This window comes from Xenopus laevis, chromosome 9_10L (genome assembly GCF_017654675.1).
Source record: "Xenopus laevis strain J_2021 chromosome 9_10L, Xenopus_laevis_v10.1, whole genome shotgun sequence".
Lineage (NCBI taxonomy): Eukaryota > Metazoa > Chordata > Amphibia > Anura > Pipidae > Xenopus > Xenopus laevis.
Window position 1 is genome coordinate 79,206,968 of NC_054387.1, and position 16,316 is coordinate 79,223,283.

General features: G+C 41.3%; 1 protein-coding gene across 2 annotated transcripts in view; it reads left to right on the top strand.

The window, feature by feature from the left end:
- The first annotated feature begins 11,803 nt into the window (after positions 1–11,803).
- The window catches only part of osbpl6.L (oxysterol binding protein like 6 L homeolog), a 122,741-nt gene continuing 118,228 nt past the window's right edge, over positions 11,804–16,316 (top strand). Inside the window, exon 1 of one of the 2 annotated variants that reach the window (XM_018235945.2) lies at positions 11,804–12,404. The gene's annotated coding sequence lies outside the window, so the exon portion shown is untranslated. The remainder of the gene's footprint in view (positions 12,405–16,316) is intronic. The other variant, XM_018235946.2, reaches the window with a different exon arrangement.

The window sequence follows — 16,316 nt, forward strand, 5'->3', positions numbered from 1 at the left end:
TAACTTCAGCTAATGAAAAATCAACACATTGACTGCATTTTTGTGGGGTAAAAACACAGAAATATATGTTTACCCCCAAAACCCATATATTTTTGGAAAGTACACATTCTACCGAATCTGAAATGGGTACCCATGCCTTTCTGCTCCAAACTACTGAGTCGCAAGGCTTTCCCACAATTGTCAGTTTTGGTGAAATATCTGAAAATTGCCTCAAAGCTTCAACTTCTCAGTACCATATAACCCATGTATCGTTACGCACCAAGAAAAAGCACCCTAAATATGATTGCCAGGGTTCCTCCAAACAGTTTGGTGGCCATTGTTCATAGGTTTATCAAAGTATCTGGCATTTAGAGGCCCCAAAATGAAGTTAGCGCATACAAACAGTCCCGTGGGTAACTTCAGCTAATTAAAAATCAACACATTGACTGCATTTTTGTGGGGTAAAAACACAGAAATATATGTTTACCCCCCAAACCCATATATTTTTGGAAAGTACACATTCTACCGAATCTAAAATGGGTACCCATGCCTTTCTGCTCCAAACTACTGAGTCGCAAGGCTTTCCCACAATTGTCGGTTTTGGTGAAATATCTGAAAATTACCTCAAAGCTTCAACTTCTCAGCACCATATCACCCATGTATCGTTACGCACCAAGAAAAAGCACCCTAAATATGATTGCCAGGGTTCCTCCAAACAGTTTGGTGGCCATTGTTCATAGGTTTACCAAAGTATCTGGCATTTAGAGGCCTCAAAATGAAGTTAGCGCAGACAAATAGTCCTGTAGGTAACTTCATCTAATGAGAAATCAACACATTGACTGCATTTTTGTGGGGTAAAAACACAGAAATATATGTTTACCCCCCAAACCCATATATTTTTGGAAAGTACACATTCTACTGAATCTAAAATGGGTACCCATGCCTTTCTGCTCCAAACTACTGAGTCGCAAGGCTTTCCCAAAGTTGTCGGTTTTGGTGAAATATCTGAAAATTGCCTCAAAGCTTCAACTTCCCAGCCCTATATCACCCATGTATCATTACGTACTAAGAAAAAGCACCCTAAATATGATTGCCAGGGTTCCTCTGAACATTTTGGTGGCCATTGTTCATAAGTTTACCAAAGTATCTGGCATTTAGAGGCCCCAAAATGAAGTTAGCGCATACAAACAGTTCCGTGGGTAACTTCAGCTAATGAAAATCAACACATTGACTGCATTTTTGTGGGGTAAAAACACAGAAATATATGTTTGCCCCCCAAAACCCATATAGTTTTGGAAAGTACACATTCTACCGAATCTAAAATGGGTACCCATGCCTTTCTGCTCCAAACTACTGAGTCGCAAGGCTTTCCCACAATTGTCGGTTTTGGTGAAATATCTGAAAATTGCCTCAAAGCTTCAACTTCTCAGCACCATATCACCCATGTATCGTTATGCACCAAGAAAAAGCACCCTAAATATGATTGCCAGGGTTCCTCCGAACAGTTTGGTGGCCATTGTTCATAGGTTTACCAAAGTATCTGGCATTTAGAGGCCTCAAAATGAAGTTAGTGCATACAAATAGTCCTGTGGGTAACTTCAGCTAATGAAAGATCAACACATTAACTGCATTTTTGTGGGGTAAAAACACAGAAATATATGTTTACCCCCCAAACCCATACATTTTTGGAAAGTACACATTCTACAGAATCTAAAATGGGTACCCATGCCTTATTGCTCCAAACTACTGAGTCGCAAGGCTTTCCCAAAGTTGTCGGTTTTGGTGAAATATCTGAAAATTGCCTCAATGCTTCAACTTTCCAGCATCATATCGCCCATGTATCATTACGTATCACAAAAAAGCACCCAAATTGTGATTGCCAGGGGTCCTCCAAACAGTTTGGTGCCCACTGTGCATAGGTTTACCAAAGTATATGGCATTTAGAGGCCCCAAAATGAAGTTAGCACATACAAATTGTCCTGTGGGTAAATGAAAAATCAGCACATTGTCTGCATTTTTGTGGGGTAAAAACACAGAAATATATGTTTACCCCCCAAACCCATACATTTTTGGAAAGTACACATTCTACAGAATCTAAAATGGGTACCCATGCTTTTCTGCTCCAAACTACTGAGTCGCAAGGCTTTGCCAAATTTGGCGGTTTTGGTGAAATATCTGAAAATTGCCTCAAAGCTTCAACTTTCCAGCATCGTATTGTCCATGTATCATTACCAGCATAAAGCATCCTAAATATAAACATACGGGACTACTAAATAGTTTGATGCCCAATGTGCATAGATATACCAAACTATGTGGCGCACAGAGACCCCCAAATGACAATATGTATAGACATTTTCACGGCTGACGCGCTGGCTGCTGCAACTTAACCACCCGGTGTGTGTATTATGCGACATTAGACCACCTAACAGTACAGAGACCCCAGAAAACCATATATTTTCAGAAAGTACACATTCTGACAAATCCAATATGGGTAAATAAGTGTTTCTACTACAAACTGCCAAACTGCAAAGCAATGCTGAACATAACGGTTTTTATCAAATTTCTGAAAATCGTCACAAAGCTTGAATTTTACCCCATTATATGCTCCACGTTTCGTAACGTATCAGCATAAAACATCCTAAATATGAACGCCAGGGGTCTACTAAATAGTTTGATGCCCAATGTGCATAGATATACCAAACTATGTGGCGCACAGAGACCCCCAAATGACAATAGTGTATATACATTTTCACGGCTGACGCGCTGGCTGCTGCAATATAAGCACCTGGTGTGTGTATTATGCGACATTAGACCCCCCTAACAGTACAGAGACCACAGAAAACCATATATTTTCAGAAAGTACACATTCTGACGAATCCAATATGGGTAAATAAGTGTTTCTACTACAAACTGCCAAACTGAAAAGCAATGCTGAACATAACGGTTTTTATCAAATTTCTGAAAATCGTCACAAAGCTTGAATTTTACTCCATTATATGCTCCACGTTTCGTAACGTATCAGCATAAAACATCCTAAATATGAACGCCAGGGGTCTACTGAACACTTTGATGCCCAATATGCATAGATATACCAAACTATGTGGCGCACAGAGACCCCCAAATGACAATAGTGTATATACATTTTCACGGCTGACGTGCTGGCTGCTGCAATATAAGCACCTGGTGTGTGTATTATGCGACATTAGACCCCCCTAACAGTACAGAGACCCCAGAAAACCAGATATTTTCAGAAAGTACACATTCTGACGAATCCAATATGGGTAAATAAGTGTTTCTACTACAAACTGCCAAACTGCAAAGCAATGCTGAACATAACGGTTTTTATCAAATTTCTGAAAATCGTCACAAAGCTTGAATTTTACCCCATTATATGCTCCACGTTTCGTAACGTATCAGCATAAAACATCCTAAATATGAACGCCAGTGGTCTACTGAACACTTTGATGCCCAATATGCATAGATATACCAAACTATGTGGCGCATAGAGACCCCCAAATGACAATAGTGTATATACATTTTCACAGCTGACGCGCTGGCTGCTGCAATATAAGCACCTGGTGTGTGTATTATGCGACATTAGACCCCCCTAACAGTACAGAGACCCCAGAAAACCATATATTTTCAGAAAGTACACATTCTGACGAATCCAATATGGGTAAATAAGTGTTTCTACTACAAACTGCCAAACTGCAAAGCAATGCTGAACATAACGGTTTTTATCAAATTTCTGAAAATCGTCACAAAGCTTGAATTTTACCCCATTATATGCTCCACGTTTCGTAACGTATCAGCATAAAACATCCTAAATATGAACGCCAGGGGTCTACTGAACACTTTGATGCCCAATATGCATAGATATACCAAACTATGTGGCGCATAGAGACCCCCAAATGACAATAGTGTATATACATTTTCACGGCTGACGCGCTGGCTGCTGCAATATAAGCACCTGGTGTGTGTATTATGCGACATTAGACCCCCTAACAGTACAGAGACCCCAGAAAACCAGATATTTTCAGAAAGTACACATTCTGACGAATCCAATATGGGTAAATAAGTGTTTCTACTACAAACTGCCAAACTGCAAAGCAATGCTGAACATAACGGTTTTTATCAAATTTCTGAAAATCGTCACAAAGCTTGAATTTTACCCCATTATATGCTCCACGTTTCGTAACGTATCAGCATAAAACATCCTAAATATGAACGCCAGGGGTCTACTGAACACTTTGATGCCCAATATGCATAGATATACCAAACTATGTGGCGCACAGAGACCCCCAAATGACAATAGTGTATATACATTTTCACGGCTGACGCGCTGGCTGCTGCAATATAAGCACCTGGTGTGTGTATTATGCGACATTAGACCCCCCTAACAGTACAGAGACCCCAGAAAACCATATATTTTCAGAAAGTACACATTCTGACGAATCCAATATGGGTAAATAAGTGTTTCTACTACAAACTGCCAAACTGCAAAGCAATGCTGAACATAACGGTTTTTATCAAATTTCTGAAAATCGTCACAAAGCTTGAATTTTACCCCATTATATGCTCCACGTTTCGTAACGTATCAGCATAAAACATCCTAAATATGAACGCCAGGGGTCTACTAAATAGTTTGATGCCCAATGTGCATAGATATACCAAACTATGTGGCGCACAGAGACCCCCAAATGACAATAGTGTATATACATTTTCACGGCTGACGCGCTGGCTGCTGCAATATAAGCACCTGGTGTGTGTATTATGCGATATTAGACCCCCCTAACAGTACAGAGACCCCAGAAAACCATATATTTTCAGAAAGTACACATTCTGACGAATCCAATATGGGTAAATAAGTGTTTCTACTACAAACTGCCAAACTGCAAAGCAATGCTGAACATAACGGTTTTTATCAAATTTCTGAAAATCGTCACAAAGCTTGAATTTTACCCCATTATATGCTCCACGTTTCGTAACGTATCAGCATAAAACATCCTAAATATGAACGCCAGAGGTCTACTGAACACTTTGATGCCCAATATGCATAGATAAACCAAACTATGTGGCGCATAGAGACCCCCAAATGACAATAGTGTATATACATTTTCACGGCTGACGCGCTGGCTGCTGCAATATAAGCACCTGGTGTGTGTATTATGCGACATTAGACCCCCCTAACAGTACAGAGACCCCAGAAAACCAGATATTTTCAGAAAGTACACATTCTGACGAATCCAATATGGGTAAATAAGTGTTTCTACTACAAACTGCCAAACTGCAAAGCAATGCTGAACATAACGGTTTTTATCAAATTTCTGAAAATCGTCACAAAGCTTGAATTTTACCCCATTATATGCTCCACGTTTCGTAACGTATCAGCATAAAACATCCTAAATATGAACGCCAGGGGTCTACTGAACACTTTGATGCCCAATATGCATAGATATACCAAACTATGTGGCGCACAGAGACCCCCAAATGACAATAGTGTATATACATTTTCACGGCTGACGCGCTGGCTGCTGCAATATAAGCACCTGGTGTGTGTATTATGCGACATTAGACCCCCCTAACAGTACAGAGACCCCAGAAAACCATATATTTTCAGAAAGTACACATTCTGACGAATCCAATATGGGTAAATAAGTGTTTCTACTACAAACTGCCAAACTGCAAAGCAATGCTGAACATAACGGTTTTTATCAAATTTCTGAAAATCGTCACAAAGCTTGAATTTTACCCCATTATATGCTCCACGTTTCGTAACGTATCAGCATAAAACATCCTAAATATGAACGCCAGGGGTCTACTAAATAGTTTGATGCCCAATGTGCATAGATATACCAAACTATGTGGCGCACAGAGACCCCCAAATGACAATAGTGTATATACATTTTCACGGCTGACGCGCTGGCTGCTGCAATATAAGCACGTGGTGTGTGTATTATGCGATATTAGACCCCCCTAACAGTACAGAGACCCCAGAAAACCATATATTTTCAGAAAGTACACATTCTGACGAATCCAATATGGGTAAATAAGTGTTTCTACTACAAACTGCCAAACTGCAAAGCAATGCTGAACATAACGGTTTTTATCAAATTTCTGAAAATCGTCACAAAGCTTGAATTTTACCCCATTATATGCTCCACGTTTCATAACGTATCAGCATAAAACATCCTAAATATGAACGCCAGAGGTCTACTGAACACTTTGATGCCCAATATGCATAGATATACCAAACTATGTGGCGCATAGAGACCCCCAAATGACAATAGTGTATATACATTTTCACGGCTGACGCGCTGGCTGCTGCAATATAAGCACCTGGTGTGTGTATTATGCGACATTAGACCCCCCTAACAGTACAGAGACCCCAGAAAACCAGATATTTTCAGAAAGTACACATTCTGACGAATCCAATATGGGTAAATAAGTGTTTCTACTACAAACTGCCAAACTGCAAAGCAATGCTGAACATAACGGTTTTTATCAAATTTCTGAAAATCGTCACAAAGCTTGAATTTTACCCCATTATATGCTCCACGTTTCGTAACGTATCAGCATAAAACATCCTAAATATGAACGCCAGGGGTCTACTGAACACTTTGATGCCCAATATGCATAGATATACCAAACTATGTGGCGCACAGAGACCCCCAAATGACAATAGTGTATATACATTTTCACGGCTGACGCGCTGGCTGCTGCAATATAAGCACCTGGTGTGTGTATTATGCGACATTAGACCCCCCTAACAGTACAGAGACCCCAGAAAACCAGATATTTTCAGAAAGTACACATTCTGACGAATCCAATATGGGTAAATAAGTGTTTCTACTACAAACTGCCAAACTGCAAAGCAATGCTGAACATAACGGTTTTTATCAAATTTCTGAAAATCGTCACAAAGCTTGAATTTTACCCCATTATATGCTCCACGTTTCGTAACGTATCAGCATAAAACATCCTAAATATGAACGCCAGGGGTCTACTGAACACTTTGATGCCCAATATGCATAGATATACCAAACTATGTGGCGCACAGAGACCCCCAAATGACAATAGTGTATATACATTTTCACGGCTGACGCGCTGGCTGCTGCAATATAAGCACCTGGTGTGTGTATTATGCGACATTAGACCCCCCTAACAGTACAGAGACCCCAGAAAACCAGATATTTTCAGAAAGTACACATTCTGACGAATCCAATATGGGTAAATAAGTGTTTCTACTACAAACTGCCAAACTGCAAAGCAATGCTGAACATAACGGTTTTTATCAAATTTCTGAAAATCGTCACAAAGCTTGAATTTTACCCCATTATATGCTCCACGTTTCGTAACGTATCAGCATAAAACATCCTAAATATGAACGCCAGGGGTCTACTGAACACTTTGATGCCCAATATGCATAGATATACCAAACTATGTGGCGCACAGAGACCCCCAAATGACAATAGTGTATATACATTTTCACGGCTGACGCGCTGGCTGCTGCAATATAAGCACCTGGTGTGTGTATTATGCGACATTAGACCCCCCTAACAGTACAGAGACCCCAGAAAACCATATATTTTCAGAAAGTACACATTCTGACGAATCCAATATGGGTAAATAAGTGTTTCTACTACAAACTGCCAAACTGCAAAGCAATGCTGAACATAACGGTTTTTATCAAATTTCTGAAAATCGTCACAAAGCTTGAATTTTACCCCATTATATGCTCCACGTTTCGTAATTTATCAGCATAAAACATCCTAAATATGAACGCCAGGGGTCTACTAAATAGTTTGATGCCCCAATGTGCATAGATATACCAAACTATGTGGCGCACAGAGACCCCCAAATGACAATAGTGTATATACATTTTCACGGCTGACGCGCTGGCTGCTGCAATATAAGCACCTGGTGTGTGTATTATGCGATATTAGACCCCCCTAACAGTACAGAGACCCCAGAAAACCATATATTTTCAGAAAGTACACATTCTGACGAATCCAATATGGGTAAATAAGTGTTTCTACTACAAACTGCCAAACTGCAAAGCAATGCTGAACATAACGGTTTTTATCAAATTTCTGAAAATCGTCACAAAGCTTGAATTTTACCCCATTATATGCTCCACGTTTCATAACGTATCAGCATAAAACATCCTAAATATGAACGCCAGGGGTCTACTGAACACTTTGATGCCCAATATGCATAGATATACCAAACTATGTGGCGCACAGAGACCCCCAAATGACAATAGTGTATATACATTTTCACGGCTGACGCGCTGGCTGCTGCAATATAAGCACCTGGTGTGTGTATTATGCGACATTAGACCCCCCTAACAGTACAGAGACCCCAGAAAACCATATATTTTCAGAAAGTACACATTCTGACGAATCCAATATGGGTAAATAAGTGTTTCTACTACAAACTGCCAAACTGCAAAGCAATGCTGAACATAACGGTTTTTATCAAATTTCTGAAAATCGTCACAAAGCTTGAATTTTACCCCATTATATGCTCCACGTTTCGTAATTTATCAGCATAAAACATCCTAAATATGAACGCCAGGGGTCTACTAAATAGTTTGATGCCCAATGTGCATAGATATACCAAACTATGTGGCGCACAGAGACCCCCAAATGACAATAGTGTATATACATTTTCACGGCTGACGCGCTGGCTGCTGCAATATAAGCACCTGGTGTGTGTATTATGCGATATTAGACCCCCCTAACAGTACAGAGACCCCAGAAAACCATATATTTTCAGAAAGTACACATTCTGACGAATCCAATATGGGTAAATAAGTGTTTCTACTACAAACTGCCAAACTGCAAAGCAATGCTGAACATAACGGTTTTTATCAAATTTCTGAAAATCGTCACAAAGCTTGAATTTTACCCCATTATATGCTCCACGTTTCATAACGTATCAGCATAAAACATCCTAAATATGAACGCCAGAGGTCTACTGAACACTTTGATGCTCAATATGCATAGATATACCAAACTATGTGGCGCACAGAGACCACCAAATGACAATAGTGTATATACATTTTCACAGCTGACGCGCTGGCTGCTGCAATATAAGCGCCTGGTGTGTGTATTATGCGACATTAGACCCCCCTAACAGTACAGAGACCCCAGAAAACCATATATTTTCAGAAAGTACACATTCTGACGAATCCAATATGGGTAAATAAGTGTTTCTACTACAAACTGCCAAACTGCAAAGCAATGCTGAACATAACGGTTTTTTATCAAATTTCTGAAAATCGTCAGAAAGCTTGAATTTTACCCCATTATATGCCCCACATTTCGTAACGTATCAGCATAAAACATCCTAAATATGAACGCCAGGGGTCTACTGAACACTTTGATGCTCAATATGCATAGATATACCAAACTATGTGGCGCACAGAGACCACCAAATGACAATAGTGTATATACATTTTCACAGCTGACGCGCTGGCTGCTGCAATATGAGCACCTGGTGTGTGTATTATGCGACATTAGACCCCCCTAACAGTACAGAGACCCCAGAAAACCATATATTTTCAGAAAGTACACATTCTGACGAATCCAATATGGGTAAATAAGTGTTTCTACTACAAACTGCCAAACTGCAAAGCAATGCTGAACATAACGGTTTTTATCAAATTTCTGAAAATCGTCACAAAGCTTGAATTTTACCCCATTATATGCCCCACATTTCGTAACGTATCAGCATAAAACATCCTAAATGTGAACGTCAGGGGTCTACTGAACACTTTGATGCCCAATATGCATAGATATACCAAACTATGTGGCGCACAGAGACCCCCAAATGGATATATAGTATATAAAATTTACAAGGCAAAACAAAATAAGGCAGTAAAGAGTGAAATGAAAAAAAATCCAATAAAACCACAAAAATCAATGTTTTTTTTCCAGAATAGTGTTATCGGCCATCAGAATCACAGTTTGAATATTTTAGCTGGGCCAAACAGGTTATACGGCTAGAAACAAGTGAACACAACATATGCAGAGCTGAAAATGCAATAAAATGGCTAAAAATTCAATAAAATGGCTAAAAATGCACCAAAATACCCAAAATTGCAATATAATCACCGAAATAACATACAAAAGATATTGCACAGTACGGTTAGCGAATACGCTATTCGTAATGGCAATAAAACATTTTTTTTCAGCAAAAAAAAGAGACGATGCGATAAGAAAAAAAAAAAAAAAAGCCACAATGCCATGTATGTGCGTGTGTACAAATGGTAAATTACATGTTATGTGTGCGTGTGTGCGTGTGCACGTGTGTGTAAGTGCAGTGAGTGTAAGTGACCCCCCCAATCCCCAAAAATGTATGTGTAAGTGTGTGTAAGTGTGAATCTAAGTGTGTATTACTGTAATAAGTGTGTGTTGGTGTGTTTGTGTGTGTAATTGTTGCACTAACCTGAAAAAGTCGCTGAAGACTGTTGCACACAATGTGGAGGGGTCCCAGGAAGACATCTGCGACGATCTGCGTGTCTCTGTGCTGTGGGGGCGGAGCTGGATGGCGCAGTGCAGGCTGCAGCAGCAGGACACGTAAGGAACACGTGCCTGCTGCTGTTTTTGGGCCCCTGGGCGATCGTGCCCCAGGGGCCACTCGATCCCCTGCTCTGCTCGTTGCCTAGGGGCAGGGGATTGAAGCGGAACGGAGCGAGCGGCTCTAACAGCCGCTCCTCCGCTCCAGAACCCGGAAGTGCTGCAGAACGTAGAATCTACGTTCTGTGGCATTTCAAGTTACTTTTCCACAGAATGTAGATTCTACGTTCTGTGGCACTTAAAGGGTTAATTCTCTTCAGATTTTTTTTATATTTTTACTTTACCCTGCTGAGGGTGAAGGGGGAATAGGGTCGGCTTCCTCTATAGCAGTGATCTCAGGCCCGGATTTGTGGCGAGGCCACAAAGGTCCCTGCCTAGGGAGGCAAGGCTGTGGGGGCGGCATGCCGCCCAGCCGCATTCTAAAAATCGCTAATCGCCACTGTCCTCCGGCGCATGCATGTACACACTGCAGCGGGAAGGCAGGGGGTTGCGCGTGAAAATTGGCGGGGCTAGGACCCTTCGGTGTGATGCGGCATCGGGGTGCCGCAGAAAGGAATCCGGCCTTGAGTGATCCCCAACCAGCAGCTCACAAGCAACATGTTGCTCACCAACCCCTTGGCTGTTGCTCCCAGCCGTATCAAAGCAGGTGCTTATTTTTGAATTCCTGGTTTGGAGGCAAGTTTTGTTTGTGTAAATAAACAGGTGTACTATCAAAATAAGCCTCTTGTAGGTTAACAGTCCAAATAGGGGCTAACAAACAGTCAATAACAGCATTTATTTGACATGCACATGGACTTTTTCATGGTTGTGTTGCTCTCCAACTCTTTTTTTACATTTAAATGTGGCTCACGAGTAAAAAAAAGGTTGGGGACCCCTGCTCTGTAGTATCAAAATCCCTCCACAGTGGGAGCAGCAGAGCTGAGAGGTAATGTGCACTGGGCCCCTCCAATTTATTTTTTTGAGGGGGGGGGGCTGGCGCAATCTTGTTTCACCCCTGGCGCCTCACACAAGTTTCTCAATTTGCCTGAGGAGCACCTTTGTGTTAATATCATCTGCAAATGCCTGTGGTCCACCAGGTTTTATGGGGCCCAGTAGATGAAAGATTTCTTCTACACCTAAAATGATGTTGCTGTGGAGCGCCCATTAGCTTCTAGTTTGGCCACTTTATACATATACACACACATATTTATACCTATACACACACACATATACATGTTTATTTAGCAAGTGTGTTGGGTACAAGACATGTGAAGGTGTAAAAGAGAGCGCGTCCCACACGCAGAGCTGACAGCCGCCCGCAAATGAGGAGATTCTGACAGGATTCCCCGACACATATAGAGATGTTCGTCAATTAATCTTAGCGCTCGGGCACAGACGTGTCGCTAATCAGGGATCAGTTTAGTCACAAGCCGCACATGGAATGACAACGCCATAAACAGAACGTCCCGCAGATTTCCCCCACTGACAAGCGGCATTAGCCAGTCCGCAGCACTAGGACGTTCCCATGCTGATTTGACCCAGCCCATTCCGCGCCTACTCCAGGCTCCATCTCTTCTGTGCAGCCGCCTGTCCCTGTAGGACTGCACATGCCTCTCACTGCAGGGAGGGGCACCGGTAACCCCGGCTGGAACTGCGGAGAGGCGCAGAGGAGACTGAGGAAGTACTGGCAGGAGGAGAGCCCGGAGAATCCCAGAATGTGCCAGGCTGCTGCAGTGCTGCTGGAGATGCTACAGGAAGCGGTGATCCTTGTCCCTCTCGTCGGGTGAGGCTCTAGTGCAGGTGACATCTGTCTGCTGGCCGCATCCCCCTGGCTCACTGCTGCATTGCTGCTCACTGCTGGTAAGTGCAATTGTCACCGTGTATCCAGTCTGTTGCAACCGAGCTGTTTGCTGCAATCCCAGTCGCTGCAATTAGCCGACAAGAGTCAAGCAGTTTCGCTGGGCTTTATGGGTTGACATCTCCGCTCTCAGTAGCAATGTAACCTTTATGCCTTGTGTGCATGTAACTTTACTACTCCGTCTGTCTGTCTGACCGTCTGTCCTTCCACACAGCGCATGTTCAACATATGCAGCAAAATGCACATGGCTCTAGGTCCAGCTCCAGGGACAGTAGCTGAAACACTGAGTGACTGACAATGCTTCATCAGTATGTACTTACTTACTTACTTGCCCACAACGAACTGGCCTAATGAGTGCAGCAGATGGGACAGCTAAACATTAATAACAGCTGGCTGATAATACAATAGTAGCAGATGTGCATAACTGACTATTATAACAGGCCTGAAGTCGATTTCAAGCACCTGTTACTCAAGCCCCCCAGACCCTTCCTGTTTTGTGCAGAATCAGTCATTGTAAAAGGGGAAAAAGCCTACTGGGATGCAGTGTAGAAGAACATCATACTAGTCCTATGCACTGATCTGGAGATGATTGCATCTGATGAGTGCTAGTTTTATCACTGACCTGCAGCCCCCCTGCTCATCCTTGACTCTTCCATTTTGTAATAGGACCAGTTGTTATGGTCAGTGTCCAGTTTATTTCAGTATTCAGAAGGTCACTTCTTTGTATAGATCAGAGCTGTACAGCCTGCAGGCCTCTGTCTGCTCAAGTACAACTCTCAGTATGCTGGAAGCAATCTTGGGGTGCTGGGAGTTAGAGTTCCTTTACAGCTGGGGTAGTGCATACTTTGAATACCTAATATGAGTGTGCGTGCTGTGTAAGATGCCTAGTCCCCGCTGAAGGACAATGCTGGCATTAAGTGAAACCATAGGAAATGGCATTTCTAAGCTACATTGGCAGAGCTGTGCAGATGATGTCATAGTCTTTTATACCTCCCCCCTCCATCACTGCAAGTAAATTGTTGAGTCGAAGCTGATGTCATGCTGATTCAATGGTAAAGCCTTGCATGTCTCCTTTTTTTTATTGGGGAAAGAGAAACACTTGCTGTTATATATACACATATGAGCTGTACTCTAAATTAGAATAAGAACATTCCTAAGGAAGGGGGTGTTGGGTAGAAAATGCTTGTGTATATAAACAGAGTCATTAGAGTTCTGCCACTGATTTGACCCTTTCTATGAACACCCTTTTGGATTATAGAATCTTTAGATTGTTATACAGGTAGTAAAACTGTTATATACACAGTAAGTGTGTTCTAGATAGATCCATTCTAAGCAACTTTAGATTTTTATTTTTTGTTTATGTTTTTACAAATTATTAGATTTCCTTTTCTTTCTCTTTCTGGCCTCTAACTGAAAATATTCTCTAGCTGTTGGGGATTACTGACCCCAGCAACCAAGTTGTGCTTAGCTAGACTTTAAATGTATTGTTATTATTGTATGTATTTATACTTTTAATTCAGGCCCTTTACTTTGGCCCTTCATCCCCCATTCTTCCAAACTGTTGTCTAGTTGTTGGGGTAATTCAGCCCATGGTAACCAGATAGCTTTTGAAATTCAAAGAATGATAGATAGCTGTACACAAATGCAAGTAATTTAAAAAATAATGATTGAAGACCAGCTGCCTTAGAATGCCACTGCCCACAGCCCACTAAACGTTTATTTTAAGGTTAACTATCTTTTTAAGGTTTGGGTCAAAGCCAAAAATGTCTGGCCTATTTACTAAATCTTTTTTCAGTGTATAAGAATGAGCCATATGATTGGGTAGGATTACGGCACATGCAAGTGCTGGCACCAAGGAAGGAACTTTGACTTATAAGGTTGAACAGCAGAAGATGCACAGGTTGGTTACTGTGCATCATTGCAATGTAGCTCTGTTTGATTGAATGAAATTAGAAAATAAACATATGTAAAGTCACATGAGGCTTTGTCCCATCTACATGTTTGTGTTTCAGTCAGGCAGAGATATGCATAAGCACATTAGGGTGAATTTTATCACATGCCACATTATTTGTCCTCTTTTGATATATTGTACTGCCTGCTTGAAACACAGGACAGCATTAATGTTGTAAAGAGGGTGCATCACTTTCATTTATCAAGAGACTTAACCTGGTCCTATAGGGGTAGGACTACACAGACGTTTTCGGCATGATCAGATGCGATGCGACAAAACTCCTGCAACAAGTCGCATGCAACAGAAATAAGGTAAGAGATAGAAATGTCGGATGAAGTCGCAGCGTCTGCGTCCGACAGTCGCGTTGCATCGGATCAAAGGCGTTTTGTCTCAGTGCGTCAGTGTAGTCCTATCTTGAAACCAGAGGGAGCACTGTTGTTTCCAACAATAATCTGTAGCTGCTAAGCGGTATGAAACAAAGGATTTATTTATTGGTGTGGTTTTCAGCCTGAAAGGTGCCAGTTTCGGTACAGTTACATGTTTCCCATTAAAATTAAAGCAGCAGTGGTGGATCTGGATACTTATCTGCCGAGTGAGGTTACACCTGTGTGCCATCAGCCTAACAAGAACTGTCCTTAAAGGGGTTGTTCACCTTCCAAACAATTTTTTAGTTCAATTGTTTTCATATTGTTCCCCAGACAATTGCTTTCCATTTTTTTATTTTTTTTTACTGTTTTTCCAAAATCTAAATTTAAAGTTTAATGTTCCTGTCTGGCACCTCACTAATTCAGGTGCAGATTCTGAACGGTTACAATTTTGTAACATTTAGTTGATACATTTATCAGCAGCCTCTCTGGAGTATTAGCAACTATTGTATCAATTCTAATAGCTGCCTTTAATGAAATTCGGGGATTCTCCTCAGCAGGGCGAAGATAAGAAATGTATCAAATACATTTAGCAATTTAGTATAGTTTAAAGGGTGGGTGACGGCGACCCACCCTCCCTCCCAGACCAGCTTTAGAAGGTGGGTGACCCCTCCCTCCCTCCCAGAGCAGCTTTAGAAGGTGATAAACGAAACATTGCACTTCAATATTAGAAAAACAGTCACACAGAAAATAAAAAAGTAATTGAAAAAAGTCTTTATTTTTGGTGAACTATCTGAAACCAATTGAACTGAAAAAAAGTGTTGGAAGGTGAACAACCCCTTTTAGTGAATGTGAAAATGAAAGTTGCTGTTCTTACTGCAGAACTTCCTTTGGATAACGGGGATGGAGACCATATTACAGTATCATGTAGCCATTGGGCAGCCATTATGTTACTGAACTTCACTAATAAATAGATGCTATTGCTGAAGCAAGAAGAAGTGATTGCAGACACCACTGTAGCCAGCAGTATCTCATGCTATCCTTTATTATAATCTCCCCAACCACTTGGTAAACTGCATTTAATAAATAATTTGAGTGAGTATGCATGTATATTTTTATTTTACTGAATTTACTGACTATCAGACTATGCTGAGTGCACATTGTCCCATACAAGAGTGAGAGAGAGCAAGAATGATGGTATGTGCCACTCAAGGATGATTGCTATGTGTGCGCAGGCTGGGGTAGCATAAGCAGGAGCTCTGGGAATAATGCACAACATTCTGCAGAGTGACCTTGATAGAGTGCACGCAGGATATGATGCACGCTGCTCTATATATTGACGCAGGGAATTTTCACTCTAGAAATGACTCATTTAATTCTGTATTGTGATGTTTAGTGCATCATAAGTGTAAGACTGTATAGCACAGTTGCCCAACTTCTTTCATGTTTTGACCATTTTTGTGTTGTTTCTGCGTTACTTTAATGATTAACTACCACTATCAGAATCCCTCAAACAGCCAAAATGAAGGTATCCTGTGTATATGATCTGTAATGAGACACAAAAAGCTAAGGCGGGAGTGTCACGGGATGCAGTTTTG